The sequence below is a fragment of the Magnolia sinica genome, chromosome 8, assembly GCF_029962835.1.
Source record: "Magnolia sinica isolate HGM2019 chromosome 8, MsV1, whole genome shotgun sequence".
Taxonomy (NCBI): domain Eukaryota; kingdom Viridiplantae; phylum Streptophyta; class Magnoliopsida; order Magnoliales; family Magnoliaceae; genus Magnolia; species Magnolia sinica.
In genome coordinates, this window is record NC_080580.1 from 26,967,187 (window position 1) to 26,984,640 (window position 17,454).

Here is a 17,454-nt window from a genome sequence, read left to right on the forward strand (position 1 = left end):
CTTGTTTGGAGATTTGGAGGTTATCAATGAAGAATTATATTATCAGATATCTAAGAAAACCAAGTGCGAAAGAGATAGAAATGACTGAAAAAAATACAAAGTACATAATAAAAATAAAAGATTGTTTGGTCTCACCTAAGGTTTGTTCAGTCTGACCGAATGTGCGCAGAACAGTCCAGCGACAAGTTGTGATTTTCAAACTTAATTTGACTCGACACTTAGGTGTGATAGAAGCCATGTCCGGTGCCATTGAAGGAGAGTTCGGTGCGACCTCATGGAGATATAAATTCAGATCTATTTTGGAGAAATTCGACTGCAACCAAAAGAAGGTTCGGTGTCATCGAAGGTATGTTCAATTGCAACTGAAGGCTGTTGTTAGTGCGACTAAAGCGTAACATAAGTGTATAAAATTAAAGTCGATTCCAAGTAGGTGAGAGTTTTTCTTATTTAAAGGGATAATTTTATCCTTCATATATATGAATTAGTATAGAATAGACAAAGCAATGAGTTGTGGAGCTTCTACGATGTTCTTCTTCTCAATCATTTTGTTCTTCTTCAATTTTTTATGTTTTTCATTTAAGTTTAGTTCAATCATGTCTGTGGCTGGCTAAATCTCTTAGCTTGAGCTAAGAGGTGAAGCTTATAATTATTTTTAATATCTTAGTTTACTTTGATTCATGTTATTGGTTTAATTGTTGAATAATTCATTAATATTTGATTTGAATGAAGATATATTTCTAGTTTACTTTGATCCATTGTCGACTCTGGGCCTAATAGATGCTTAAGAAAGGTAAGAGTAATTGCTTATCTATTTTGCAAGGAATTGATCTGTAAATTCTATTAATTTATTGTCAACTAAGGGTATGATAAATGCTTTGAATTCCATACGATCAATGCTTTGAAGTTTTATATAAGAACCAAATCAATTGAAGTTTAAATATGTTTTGAGTTATGATTGATGGTTTAACCGCTCTAACGCCCCAAAAATAGGCACCGAGTATAAAGACCTCGATCTCGAGTTATCGAGTGTGAACTGAATGAAAACGCACGCGTGACCTCATTCATATTCACATTCGTTCAACACGAGAATAATCAGAGTAGTGTAATTCAACTTAGTAGATCCAAAGTGAGGTATAGATAATAATAATAAATTTATAAATATAAGGCAAACAGTCAAAGTACAATTCCAATAGTAGTTATTGCCTAAAATGAAGATTATACAGGCCACAAAGCCAATACAACAAAATTAACATATAGAGTATGCTGAGTCGGGGACTCCAACATATACATACACAAAATTCAAATAAAAGTAAGGTCTTCCAGTTTCGCCCGACACTCATAAGACATTATGATAAAAATGCAACTCGATCCAAGCTTACCCGTCGGAGGCCTTTATAACACCTGAATCAACTTCGTTGCCCAGGTGGGAGTAAGTGGCTAACTTAGTGGTTCCATTACTTATAAGTTATATATGTTATTGACACAATTAGCGCATGTAATAATAAACACGTAAACAATCACTTTTAAATACTTTTGTTAAATGCATGTATGAAATTATGATATGATGCATATCCTTACAATCGAGCACTTCCTCACAAGTAATTTTAACATCTATTTCGTAAATGTCAACACTCCCTCATAAGCGACTCCATCGCCCAATCGCGACATCTTATCTAATGTAATGCGATTGATGCGTATGTTAACCAAGTAGTTATTAAATTACTTTCATCCAGTATATTTGGAAAACTAAGGTACCACCATTTTATCATGGTCTCAACCGAATCACAAGGCTTGGGACATCCATAACCACTCCTCACCTATGTCCCTTGATCCGTTTTTGGGTTCTTCACCTAAGCGACGACTCCCCAGCCAATGAGGGAATAACATTGGGCCAACCGATTGGCCTGACCGATATCAAAGGACCCAGGTGACACATGGTTAGTCACCTCATTAATATGGTGGAGGACTGTCACAATTAATGCAAGAGTTGTCACCCAAATGCAATTGTGGTGCGTTTGCGCCATTCATTCCATTTATGATATATTAGACTTATAGCCTTCATGATTGCTCATTATTCACTACAGGAAGGCTTATCACCCCAGCATAGGCCGACAGCTCAGACACAGTATCTCATGCCATTATCTCAACTTATGAATCTTGCAGATCGTACTGTTAATTGTTATAAGTAGACTTGTTTAATGGAAATAGGGTATCCAAGATTCCATTTGATCGTGTCATACATTATAAACATACATGATCAGTCAACCATTAAGCTAATTTGATTGACTAGGGAGATCCTAGCACAACCGGCATTGGGTACAAGCATCTCGCATAGTCTAACTACCGTCGGTCATCCATATTCAACACAGGTCGATCGAACAAGCCTAGGGCGGCTGACCCTACTTAGGCCACCCCTTATTTCGGGCAGTTAGCTGACTGTCCCAACATTTTAAGAAATACGAACCAGATATTCGTCACGTAGTCACAGCGAAGTTTCATATAAAGCATAAATTCAATGACACTACTACTTAGGTATTTCATCAAACACGTGAGAATTAATAGAAATAACACACTCACTTAAGCATTTCATCAAACATATGATATCAATAAAAACACATATTCACCTAGGCATTCCATCAAACATGTGAGTATCAATAGAACAACACATTCAATCACTTGGATTTAAGAAATTTGAGATTATCAAAGGTAGGAATCCGTAAAACAAAATTAATAATATAGATTCTTTAAAAACTTTAATTTCTGCTGCGTTTTTTGAAATTTCCAACGTAGGCTATTAATCAAGTAGTTTTTAAGCTATCCAGTGCATTTTAAATATTTTAGATGTTTAATTTGTCGATTTTAATCGTTGAACTTTTTATTCTAACTATTAAACTATTTTGATCGTGCTTGATGAGACATCTAATAATTAAGATTTATTAATATATCTCTTAGACTAGCATGAGAATAGGTCAAGGATGGTGATCATGGAAAGTGGAAGGATTTGATCGATTTAGGTGCATGGGCAAGGCAGGTTTGCAAACTTTTTATGTAGTGGAGCACACTAAGGGCTTGTTTGGATTTAACAAATACCGTCACTTGGTTGTAAAGAAGTCATCATGATTTCTAACGGATGTTCGTTTTTTATTTATAAATTTGGATAATTGAGCAAAATATGAAACGACAATATTCGAAAGTAACTCAGCTGCCCAAATCCAACAGACGTGCAGGTAAAAGGGATTTGCATTTGATATTTTCCAGTCCATACGTCAAAGACTGCATAGTCCGTAGGACTACAGAATCAAAGACGGTTCGTCCCGAATAGCTACAAAATCGCACTTTCCTTCTTTCTTCTTCCTCACCCATAGTCGAAAACGACATATCCCATTTCTTTCTTCCTTATCACTCCGTTCAAGTAAACCGACCAGGATCGGAGTCATGACAATCCTCTCTGGTATATACATTATTAGCTATTTATACAAACTTCAGATAATTTGTATAAATCATACGGTCCGTTGATAACTCTTCCCTGTTTCCATGATTGACAGTCACAAACGGATGATTGAGAGTAGAAACCTCAATGGTCATTGCGCAAATCAGGAACAGATCTAATCGAAAACAAGTAGATTGCAACCATCTTTTTTGTCCTGAATAGGAATCGAACCTAAAGGGGTTTTCCAATAATATTTCTAACATGTCAGCAGTTGTTGCCTTGCATGTTATCTTCATTTTCAGTATTGCTTATTATTCTGGGATTTTCTTGCCTTGCATGTTATTGCAAGTGTCCTGCCATGTATGAGAATGAAATTTATGGGTCTTGCATGTTATTGCAATTTCCTGATTTGTATGGTGGTGGATTTTTTTCTCTGTTATACCGAGTACTTCCTTATTTTACCAGACTGTTGCGTTTACAACTACTGAAATCTACCCCACCACCTACGCATATTCCCCGATAGGTACGGATTCCTTTTCCTCATTTGACACTTTGCAAGGCAGATTGCTTTGATAAATAGCATTTTTGGGATGAACCGTCTTCTGCTGCATACGAAGACACTGTCGTTCTTTGATACATAAATAGCTCATCTGATGATATCGATACTCTGTGAAACATACATGGCCCATTTGCTGGGTTGTCGGATTTTCTCTGATCAATATGATTATTCATTTCTATATCATCTTCCTTGTCATTCTTTAGTCATACTTCCTCTTCTTATTCTTCTTCTTCTTCTAACCCAGTAAATATTATTCAGGGTTTTCCCTTCTTTGCATGTTTATTGCAAGTATACTGCCTTATATGTTATTATTGTTATTTCTGGAAGGACCCTGTTATTGCATTTTCCCTAAAATGTATGTTTGTGAAATATTTTTCAGTAGTTGCATTGGGACCCTTGGAAAGTTCACCCCATCGATCTAGACCAGAGATCAGGTCTAATGCAGATGTCGCGGTCTACCCTGTAAATATTACACTAATATAACAAATATTAACCATTTGATTAAATAGACTATTATATAAACAGTCAAGAATATTTACACAAAAGTAGGTCGAATCAACAATTTAATTCACCAAATTGTTAATGCAATGAACAATCAAACAGCTAATTACAGTGTTGTAGATCTGCTATGGTGGACACCATAAGAACAAAAACGAATTGATGTGACTACTACACTGTCTACCCAAACACAGGACTCGTGAATCACCATTTATTACACCCAAAAATTTCTAAAAAACAAACATCAAAAAGCAGTGAACTGGTACTGCTCTAATCATTGGTAATACATGTAAAAAGTAACTATGACGTTCTTTACAACCAACTACCGTGGTAATTGGAAAACCAAACAGGCCCTAAAGATTGTAAAAGTGAAGAGCACCATATCAATGTTTTCCTTTGTAACATCAATAAGTTCTTATAAATAAACCTCATCTTAAGGTAGTTGGTAGCTGATAGAGACGCTTTGATGTAGAGAGAGGGAAGAGGAGGAAGGGGAGAGAGAGAGAGAGAGAGAGAGAGAGAGAGAGAGAGATCACGTCTCTCTTCCTTTCTTCATTACATGTACAAGTGGGTCCACCTATGGACGACTCTTAAGGTGCGGATAGCCCCACCCTACCTCAAGGTGGCGAGCATGCCTATTCGCTCTCTCTTTTTATGAGGTAGATCGAAAGAGACTTCCTATATTGGAGGATCGACATCAGACTCTTACATTAATCATAATGCATGAATTGTAAAATCCTAACCATTGCTTATGATTTAGAATATGATTTTAGCCTATGAATATCTTATTCTTACCTGTAAAATCTAAAAATTTTATAAATTTAAATTTTTGCGTCGTTCTAAAAATTGTCAATAGTCCCAAGCCTTAATCCATGCCCAACTCAATCTAAGGTGGTGTTAAATATTTTTAACCTCAACCCGACCCAACCAATTAGATGGGGCCAATTGGGATAGAATTAGCCTAATCCAAGTCACACCCCTATTAACAACTAACGATTAAGATTTTACCTGTCAATAGAGGTGTTAATGGGTTGGGTTAGGGCCAGGCCAAGCTCTGTCCAAGCCTGGCCCGCACTTGTCAATTTAAGCCCAAGCCTGGGCTGAGCTTATGATAGGCCAAAATAGTCCAGTCCAAGCCTGAGCCTAGCCCAGAACGTGTACACACAGGGCTCGACCCAAGCTCAAGCCTGAAAGAAGTCTTATAAAATAAAGGGAAGGGAAGGGGGAGGTTCTTCTAGTTTTTATTTTTTATTTTTATTAGAGCTTGAATTTGAATGAGGAATTGAAACAAAGGAGAGAAATCATCATGCAATTTGAGGGAATGCTGGATTATCGCGAGAAAGTCTCTTTTTCCTTTTATTTTTCTACTCTTTTAAATATTGAATTAGAGCTCGTGGGGACGTATGTGTCATTTATCTGTTGCGATGTCCGACACCGCTATTACGATGGCGACAAGGGCATTCAAAGAGAAGGGAGGTGTGGGTTTGAGTAATAGAGAGAGAGAGAGAGAGAGAGAGAGAGAGAGATTGGTACAATGGGTTCTAGGTGAAAGAGACATGGAGAAAGATGGGTCATGGGAGCCGTGGCATGAAGGTGAGAGATCGAGAGAGATGGAGATGGGATAGAACCGGGCTGGGATGATGGGCTTTTGGACATTTAGTCCAAGCCTGACCTAACTTAAAAACGAACTTGAAATTTAATCTCGAGCCTGGCCATTGGGCCTAATACTCTAGCCCAAGTTTGGCATGAGGCGACCAAGCTTAGAAGGTCGATAGGCCAACCCAACTCGTTGACACCCCTACCTATCATGACCCATAAAGTGGTGTAAATTGGTAGGCTTTAGTTACATGTGGACGACACCGCGTCAAATGAACCGATTGTTTGCTAAAATAATTCCTAACGTATGGGTATAAAATACCTTAGGACTTTAGCCTTTAAGTCCCGGGTCGTCTTCTAATGATCTAAATTGTCGTATAGCAGGTCTCACCTTATAAGGGGTATATGGAAAAATAAAATGTACTAGACATAGATATCTTACCCCTTTGACCATTTGGTTCAAGAGCTTTTATTTAAGTTGGATTCTTGTTATATCCCAAGCCATCATATATCATGGACCCTTAATTACGATTTGAGGAAATACCCTCAATTATAAGGCAAGCATAAATACACTAACAAATGCACATGCTATGTACTTTAAACAAATAAGAAATAAAGCATTTAGCCTTTATAGGGGTGCATAAATAATTAATTAGAATAAACTCACCACTTAATGAAAATCAAAACTATTTAAGTATACGAACATTCATAAGAGTGTACAAATGCAAGCCTCTAAGAGTGCACGGGGACCTATTGAGTGGGTGTGGATCACAGGGGGGCATGAACCTTAAAGACAACTAACCTCCAAAAGGCATGATCCTCTAAGGCACCAGCCACAAGAGTGTCTTACCAGGCGAGGGCATGAGCTTGAAGACATCTAGCCATAAGAGGGCACGAACTTAGGGAGCAACTAGCCATAGGAGGGGACGGGAAGGAAATAGAGTCTTGGAGGTGGTCTCAGCACAATTACTCTGAAGGGCGCGAGCAGGGGACAAAATCCTTGTCTCAGGGCCTGGACACACAAGGTGTTGCGCAGCGCGCCAACAACGTAGTGAACCGAGATCCAATCTCCGATCTCATTCACAAATGATAAATATAAAGAAATATAATCTAGAAGTAGAATCAAAGCATACCAAACAAACCACAAGACAAGATATACGTGGAAAAACTCCAAATAAGGGTAAAAAACCACGGGTGCAAACTTTCACTATGAAGAAAACGAGATTACAAGCAATATACTAACTTTTTTCCTTGGATGTATAGAGAAAACCCTTTGCCACACTTTAGAATAACTCTCATTACCCTAGAAAAGCCCTAGGGACCCCTATTTAAAGTTTAGGCAACTTTCCTTTCGGACCCTTGTGAAACCGACTCAAATTTTCGCAGTCCGTATCAAATCCACAAAACGAATCTGCGTAACCTCAACTGGTCGAGCATGGGCCTTGACCGGTCGAGCACCTCGGAGTCAAAAAAATGATGCTCGCTGGACTTTGAGTCTAGCCAAGCCTTGACTGGTCGAGTGAGCCACTCGACCGGTCGAGCAGACCACTCGACTAGTTGAGCGGCCCTGTCCAGATGTGGCTCAACATCTTAACAATCTTTCACTTGGAGACACATCACCATAAATCTTCATCTTCTACATCCGCAGTGTACCACCTCCCCGTCTTCAAGCTTGAAGATCAATCAAAGCTAAACAGAGCTTCAGCTTCTCCAGTGTGACCGCCTTGGTCAGCATATCCACAGGATTTTCACTTGTATGAATCTTCTCCAGAGCAATCAATCATCTTCCAGTAATGAATATATGAAGTGATATCTGATGTCAATATGCTTGGTCATTGAATAAAAGGTTGAATTCTAACCAAGTGTATTGCACTTGGACTGTCATTGTACAGTTTACAATCTGCTTACTTCTTACCCAACTCTTCCATGAAACCTTACATCCATACCATCTCCTTCCACGCTTCTGTAGCTGCAACATATTCTGTTTCTGTTGTACTGATTGATACTATCTTCTATAACTGAGAGACCCAACTGACTGCAGTACTAACCAGAGTAAAGACATAACCTGTAGTGCTTCTTCTGCTGTCGATATCTCCTGCCAAATATGAATCTATGTAGCCTTGTAGCTTGATTTTCAATCCACCATAGCCCAACCCTATATCCACAGTACCTACCAGGTATCTGAGGATCCACTTCACAACTTCTCAATATTCCTTCCTGGGGTTGTTCATGAACCTGCTAACAACTCACACTGCATGAGCAATGTCTGGCCTCGTGCTCACCATAACATACAGGAGACTCCCAATAGCTGACGTGTATGAGACTTTGGCCATGTAGTACTGTTCCTCATGCATCTTCGCACCTCGCTCCTTAGAAAGCTTGAAGTGATTGGTTAATGGAGTGTTAACCGGCTTAGCACCTCCCATACTGAATCGTTCAAGTACCTTGGCTATGTACTTTACCTATGACAAAATCAGTTTCTTGTTTTTCTTGTCACGCTTTATCCTCATGCCTAAGATTTATTTTGCAGCTCCTAAATCCTTCACGATAAATTCTCTAGACAGTTGTCTTTTGAGATCTAAGATGTCCTTCATGCTTGATCCCGCCACAAGTATATCATTAATGTATAGAAGAAGGATAATGTACGACGTATCAAACTTCTTTAAATAGCAACAGTGGTCTGCATGACATTTCCTAAAACCGTTTCCCGACATGAAACTGTCATACTTCTCGTACCACTGCCTTGGGGCCTGCTTCAGGCCATATAGACTCTTTTTTAGTTTACACACCTTATTCTCGTTTCTTGGTGCGACATATCCTTTCGGCTGGTGCATATATATCTCTTCTTTAAGGTCCCATGAACAAAGGATGTCTTAACATCTAGCTGCTCCAGATGTAAGTCCTTCATAGCCACTATCCTCAAGACCATACGAATCGTAGACATTTTCACCATTGGTGAAAATATTTTAGTGAAGTCGATACCTGCCTTTGTTAGAACCCTTTCACAATTAATCTAGCCTTGTACCATTTCGAACCATCATGCTCCTCCTTCAGTATGTAAACCCACTTGTTATAAAGAGCTTTCTTACCTTAGGTAGAGTGACTAGCTCCCATGTATGATTAAACTCAAGAGAGTCAATCTCATCATCCATGGCCTGCTCCCACTTAACCCGTGTATCTGACTATAATGCCTCTTCAAAACACTTTGGTTCACCATTATCTGTCAGTAGTAGATAATGTAAGTAGGGTAAGTATCGAACCATGGGTCTCCTCTCCCGAGTAGACTTTCTCACAACTGGTGCCTGCGACTCTGCCTCGTAATACTCCTGTGCATGATCATCCTGTGGTGTTGTAACACCTGTATCAGGTAACTCTTCCAACTCTACGAATTCTTTCTTATCGATCTTATTTTGATGCACATTGTCTTTATGCATCACTTTTTCATTGAAGACTATGTCTTTGCTTCTGATGATTTTCCTGTTCTCTGTATCCCAAAAAATGGTAGCCAAAATCATGCTGCCCGTAGCCTATAAATGTGCACTTTATGGAGTTCGCTTCCAAGTTGTTTCTGTGCTCTGCATCAATGTGAATGTATGAAGTGTAACCAAACACTTTGAGATGTGCAAGGTTCACTTCTTTCCTAGTCTACGTTTCTTCTGGTAGTCCACCATCCAATAGTGCCAATGGACTTCTATTGATGAGATATGCGACAATATTCGTAGCATCTGTCCAAAATATCTTGGGCAACCCTGCATGTAACCTCATGCTCTTAGTGCGCTTAAGGATGGTCTTATTAATGCACTCGGCCACACTATTCTGTTGCGGTGTCCCTGCAATCGTTTTCTGATATTTGATTCCATTTGCTGCAAAATACTCCTCAAACCTCTTATCACAGTACTCTCCCCCATTATCTGATCTGAGACATTTTACTATTTTACCTGTCTCATTTTCTACCATTACTTTCCACTTCTTAAATACATCAAAATATTAGATTTATGCTTTAAGAAATAAACTCACAGTTTTCTACTAGCATCATCAATAAAAGAAACAAAATAATGTGAGCCACCAGGAGATGATACCTGTGCCAGTCCCCACACATTAGTACGTACAAGTCCAACAGATGTGTCTTTGAAGCGCGTCCTATTTTCTTGAAACTTACCCTCTTCTGCTTGCTATAGACGCAGTCCTCACAGAATTTCAAGTCAATAGACTTCAGCCCTGGTAGCTTCCCTTTTGACAATAACACTTTCATCCTTTTCTCACTCATATGTCCCAACCTCTGATGTCATAACTGCCCATTCACTTTAGTTGATGCGACTGCGAGTGAACTATACGATCCTGAAGTCACATACAAAGTACATTCCTTCTTACCTCAAGATATCACCAAGGCACCTTTTATGATCTTCCAGGAATCACTAGTGAATGTCGTCACATATCCAGTATCGGCCAACTGCCTCACTGAGATCAAATTCCGTTTCAAACTCGGTACATGTATAACATCCTTCAATCTCAAAGTCATTTTGTCTTTCTGATTTATATGAACATCTCCCTTTCCAACAATACTACAAGGCTCATCATCACCCAGGTAGACTCTCCCGAAGCTACTTGACACATAATTATGCAGAACTTCCTTACACGAAGTGTTATGAAACGAAGCACCCGAGTATATGACCCAAGACTCATTCCTCGCATCAAGAGACAAGATCAACGCTTCTGTGTCACTCTCCTCAGATAGATTCATTGAATCCTTTCCGCTTTGAGAGTCTCCTTCTTGTTTCTTAAGTGCCCTGCAATCACGTTTAATGTGTCCCTTCTTCCCACAATGCCAACACCCGTCTTTGTCTTTCGGTCCCTTGGACTTCTTCCTCGACTTAGAACGTCTATGTTTATTGCCTCATTTGTTCAATAATCTTTCTTTTCCTTAAACGTTTAGAGCATTTTCTAAATCCCCTAAAACTCCTGATGCCTTTCTTCTAGATTCTTCGCTGAAAATTAGACCGGTCACATCATCAAATTTCAACTTTGTTGACCCTGAAGAATTGCTCACAGCAATCACCAAACCATCCAAACTGTCTGACAAACTGGACAAGATCAATAACGCCCTGACCTCGTCCTAAAAAATAATGCCAATGGATTCCAACTGGGTCGTGACTGTATTGAACTTGTTTAGATGTTCAGCTACACTCCCACCATCTGACATCTTCATGTTAAATAGTTGTTTCATAAGATGAACCTTGTTGGACGCTGAGGGTTTTTCATACATCGTAGCTAGGGCTTCCATTAATTCTTTTGTGGTCTTCACCTTGGATATATTGAAGGCGACGCTCTTAGACAAAGAGAGTCGGATTGTTCCTAAAGCCTTCCGATCCAATAAAAACCATTCATTATCTGTCATCTTTTCTGGTTTATTTTCTTGTCCTCCTAGAGGAATATAAAGGTCCTTTTGATACACATAATCCTCCATCTTTATCTTCCAGAAGGTAAAGTTTGAACCATCAAACCTCTCAATTCTAGTCTTCCCTTCTTCCGTCATCGCTCCCAATAGAACTAAACCAATAGCTCTGATACCAGTTGTCGCGCAGCACGCCAACAACGCAGTGAACCAAGATTCAATCTTCGGTCTCACCCACAAATGATAAACAGAAAGAAATATAATATAGAAGTAGAATCAAAGCATATCAAACAAACCACAAGACAAGATATACGTGAAAAAATCCCAAATAAGGGTAAAAAAACCACGGGTGCAAACTTCCACTATGAAAAAAATGAGATTACAAGCAATATACTAACTTTTTCCCTTTGATGTATATAAAAAACCCTTTGCCCACACTTTAGAATAACTCTCATTACTCTAGAAAAGCCCTAGGGACCCCCATTTATAGTTTAGGCAACTTCTATTTTGCACCCTTGCGAAACTGACTCAAATTTCCACAGTCCGTATCAAATCCGCAAAATGAATCTGCGTAACCTCGACTGGTTGAGTATGGGCCTCGACCGGTCGAGCACCTCGGACCCAAAAAACCGATGCTCGTTGTACTTTGAGTCGAGCTAGGCCTCGACCGGTCGAGCAAGCCACTCGACTGGTCGAGCAGCCTTGTCCAGATGTGGCTCCATATCTCAACACAAAGGGTTCCTCGTGGCCTCATTATGTTAGGGCATTGTAACACCCCGTACTTTCTAGTACTCGAGTGTTACCATTTAATTTAATTCAATATGAATACAAAAAAAAAGAAAAAGATAATACAACCTAAATATATGTATTATGAAATGTTATTTATATATTTTATAAATATTTAAAGTTTCAGATTAAAATGATATGTATATAACTACGTATACAAAATATTACGAAAAACAATATTATAGTGAGTAATAATTTTACAATGTATGAATGAATTATAAATACTGATGTAGTACTGAATATCTTCTATGAATATGAGTACTAAATTTATTAGATATTTTAATAAGATTTTATATGACTTAACAATATTGAGGAATACAAAGATGATTTTAATTAAATATATATTAATATTATATATTGTGAATTATATACTAATAAACATGTGATCCATAGCACGTATATGATAATATATTAATATTAAAATTTATATATTATTTGAATAAAAGTATATGATGGTGTGCTTAGACACATAAGTGATCCCTTAAGATATTTTAACCATTGATAGTTGAAATCACAATCAATGATAAACAACTTAGAAAAATAATAATAATGATAATAACAATAATAATATTAATGATATTAAAAGCATTGAAAATAAATAGCTCATGCTATAAGTGTGTATTAGGCCATATGATTCATAGAACAACCACTAAATTCTAGCTTAAGTAGTCCCTAGGACTCTTTTAGCCGTTGACATCCAAATTCAAGATTATCCGACTAGCGGATCAGCGAGGATCCATACTTAAGGCTAAGAATCACTTGGTATGGCCCACCTAGGCTTTGGATCCACCTCATCTTTAGCCTAAGGTCCTAATTAGACCTGTGAAACCAAATGAATGGAGTGGATTTCATCCAAACACCATTGTGGACCCCACCTAAATGTTGCATGCGCACATTTCATGTGCACCCGCTGTGCACCGGTCGGCCCAGCACGGTCAAAGCGGGCTGACCCGATATTTCCTTAAGCGGAGAGAGAATCTCTCTCCTTCTCGTTGCGCCAGCTGACGGACAGCGTCCGTTTTGGGACCCACCATGGCCCACAAATGGGGACCCACCTTGATGATCTAGACCGTCCATCGTGCGCGTGGCATGGGCCTAACCAGAACCATGTCACTCGTGCAAGCCCCTACGCATGTGTGTCCACACAACAACTGACACAAGTAGGACCCGAAAGCACATAACTCCCAAAAACAGAAACTCTGTTTCTCTCTCCACACGCCAGCTCAGCGATCCGCATGAGGGGCGTCTATCACGATCTCGGACGTCCATCTAAAGCAATCTCAGCCGTCCATTTTAGCTGAGCGGTTTAGGGCTCCCTCAACAAAGAAAACCACAAGCAGTTTCGGATTCGCCCACCATATTTGGCGATGGTTTCAACTAGGACGATCCGGACCGTTTGTTGTCAATCCTACGGTTCTAACACGTTAGGGTAAAGGAATAAAAGGGCATGGATCGAGCAACAAGAGCTCATTCCCCATTCTTACAGCCGTTCGAGAGAAAACGACCGTCACCTTCCACCTCTGAACCCATCACCTAAACCTTCCTCAAGCTTCGAAAGAGCTTGTCTGGGAGCTTTCTAAGACCCCTACGAACCACCTATTGGAGGCAGATTGAAGGAAGGATGGGTGCTTTCAGATGCACCATTAATAGCCATGCATCTTCCTCATTGTTGCACCGCCCATCTGAGTTGTAATTCGGGCTTTATTTGGGCAATAATGGGGTCCATCTGATGGATGTTGCAATGATGTCTTGCTGGGGGTCCACACCCTGTATGCGGTCCCAATGCGTTTAAAAGCCCAACAGGGTGGACTGGGCCGCACTGCAGCATCAGGCAAGCCGAACCGAGCTAAGTCAGGAACGAGCCAGGTTCGAGCTAAGCCTGTTCCAGCTAGGATGGGCCTAGTTCAGGTGTTACTGGGTGCTTCTAGTAGCAGCAAAGGGAAGAAAGGAAGAGAAGAAGCTGAAGTGAGGGAGAGAGTGGTTGTTATCTCGCCGCGAGATTCATACCACACCAGGGTGCTCGACTCGTTGACGAGTCTGAGTTTGAGTTCGAGTCGAGCCTGATCATTCAGAGATGTTATTGGCCTGAACAAACAGGAAGAAACGGAGAGAAGGAGAGAGTGATAGAGGACAGGCAGAAATGAGAGAGAGTTGGGGTGGTACTACCGCACCCTGTTTTCACCGTTGAGTTGCTAACTCAGTCGAGTCGCCGACTGAGTTGGAACTCGGTCCAGGTCTGACTGGAACCCTAGGGTAGAGAGAGATAAACCAGAGGGAGAGAGTGAATGGAAAAGAAAGGGAGAAAGAAAAGAGAAGCAGGGAGTGGCTATGGGCCTTTTCTAGCTGAGTCGACTCGGTGGATTTCCCTCGAGTTGTCGAGTTCTGGTGAACTTAGCCGAATCCAGTTATATCAGCTTGGTAGTGAAATTCGACTCCACGCTTGGACCCCGTTATTTCATCCGAGTTGCCCTTTGCAAGATAGATCCAAGTTGAGTGACTCGCTTGGATAGGTAAGTTGACCCAACATATTGTGATGCTAATTTGAGTTTAATTGGGAATTATTTCTATTATAAGGACATGAGGAATCTTAAATTTCCCATGTGCGGGATCCTCCATATAAGAGATTGACTATGGTGGTTCAAATCAAATTAAAATTGGGATTGGTTAAGGGTTTTGGAGTCCCCCAAATCACCCAAATAGTTACCACTCTTATTATTGGGATCATTAATATTATGCATGATTAGACATTAGTAGGTCATCTATGACTTGTTATTATAAACAAATTTCAATTATTAAATTATAATATTTTGTTTATCATTCTTGAATATTGTATTGGAATGTACTAATTGGTTCATCATAACAATTATTATTGGTACATTAGCTAGTATTAATTATAACACTCATGTTAATAAATACTTTATAATTATATAAATTAACATTGTGATTAAATACACACCACCAGGGTTCAACCTTAAAGATCTAAATCCTATAACTAAACCCTAGGATGAAAAATCCTAATCGTATACTAAAACCCTAAAAGTAATCCAAACCATAGGTTGTATAAATCTTGACCAAGACACTTGGTAGAACATTGATCTCATGTACGAATTCATAATCCATGGTAGGACTCAACTCTGAGGGTGCACGCGCTTCCTAGCAACGTCAGTTAACAATTCAAGTAAAAGGTGATGATTCTTCCCCTTGAGCTTTCCATCTTCTCGTTAGCTTAAGTTATAGTTTTTATTAAAAATTATAATTGATATCTCTCTCTTATAATCACATGTGTTAGCTGGTGGAAATTAAATTGTTATATTGTCTGCTTAATGTTCATCCTGTATATTTGTTCATGCTTGTGGATTATTTGTGTATTGCTTATGGACTTTAAACCGGTACATTAGTAGGAAACCTCCACCTATAAATGTACACCCATACTTAGGATGTAACCCGACTGGTTGTGATTAAAATGGACCTTCGACTTAGTGGTTATTGAGTGGTGGTCTAAATGGATCATTAATGTGGGCCTACCATCTAGGGTTGTTGTATCCAATGGTTTTCAATGATGGTCTTTTATCGCATGGTTTTGATACTTGCCCTATGAGGCCTATTTAAAAAATTGCCCTATGTGGCTTGTTTGATATCGCCCTATGTGGCTTTGTTCTGGTATTTTCCCTACATGGGTTCAATGTTTTATACCGTGCAACCATGCGATGGTAAACCCCATATACTGTAATATGATTGGCCACTAGTCGATAGGTTTCCATTAAACATCCTAAGATGGTAGCCTCATGGGCAGGGGATGGTGGTAATGGGACACTATGCCTGAGCTGTCAGCCTACGCTGGGCCCTGCGCTCTCCATAGTGACCGTGAGCTTATTCAAAAATGACTGATTGCAATTGGACTAATAACGGGCTGACAAATCATACACGCATAGCATACTACGACGGCTTAGATCATTATGCTCATACGATTACGCCGCGTGTTGCGCTAATGACCAGTCGATCGATTTATGATGATGACTTGGTTCTTCATGCCCATACGATTACGCTGCGTGTTGCGCTGATGACCAGTCACATCCTTAGGTGATGACCCCATTGCCTGTCTGGATGTTTTTCCTAGGACACCGACCGTCCGGATGGTTTACCCGGGTCGATGATTGGATTCATGCATCTATGCACCTAATAAGACTGCATCTACTCTGTTTTGGTTGTTTGGATGTTTTATACTATTTCTTACCTAATACAGCGGTGTGTAATCTTGAGGAGAATTTACACTGAGTTGGCCACTCATCCATCAAATATAAAACCATATAGGTAGTACAGGTGGCTTAAGTGATATGCATGTTTAGACTTGATAAGGAGCAGGGTACGATCACCAAGAATGCTTGACTGTATGCTTGGAGGAGCTGTGTGATCTTGCGGCTTATATTTATATGCTTTATATTATTTCTTATGTATTAGATCATGTAATTCTTGTATTTGTTAATTTTGAAGACATTAGTTTGTATAAGTCATTATGGGCATATTTGAATGATAATGAAATTTTTCTTTATGTCGATTTGTCCACACTACGCTCATTTGCTTACTTTGATAAAAGAAAAATTTTATATCTGACCATCCTTTAAAGTTAACACTCGGGTTTCTAGGACACGGGTCATATACTCGGGTCTTGAAAACCGGGGCATTACAGGCATGAGCTTATATTTGCAGGGATGCACGCTTCTTCTTTGTCCCTCCCTTGATCGAGGGTACAAGTAGCGTGAACCCATCTTCTTGTAAAGATAGGATACCATTGAGCTCCTCCTCACTCAAAGGGTGCAAGGTCCTTTGCTCCTTGAGGGCGTAAGACTCCCTTCTGTAAGAGGGCACGAGTGTCCCTTTGTTATTTTTTAGAGCGTCAATATCATTTGAATCTTTATCTTTAAACTCGCAGGGTTGAAATACCCCAACCTTTTAAAGAAGACCTTTATTATAAGATTTGTTTTGGGTATTCCCATCAATAACCAAGCAAATTATTTAAATAAAATTTGGTTTTTATTTATTTTTTTTAAAAACCTAAATTCAACAATTAATATCCCAATGTGTCACGCTTTACTAGAGTACTAAATAAATCACATTTTACAGTCTCTCCTCCACCCCCTCCATGTCTTGCAAATCACTTCTTATCATCACATGGTAGCAAGAATACATTAGGTT

At 39.4% G+C, this 17,454-nt stretch overlaps 1 long non-coding RNA gene across 1 annotated transcript; it reads left to right on the forward strand.

Moving 5' to 3' along the window:
* The first annotated feature begins 14,554 nt into the window (after positions 1–14,554).
* Positions 14,555–16,816, forward strand: LOC131253923 (uncharacterized). The gene is made up of 3 exons (XR_009175354.1): positions 14,555–14,771; positions 15,387–15,446; positions 16,573–16,816. It is a non-coding gene; the product is annotated as an uncharacterized LOC131253923 (long non-coding RNA).
* The last annotated feature ends 638 nt before the right edge of the window (positions 16,817–17,454 follow it).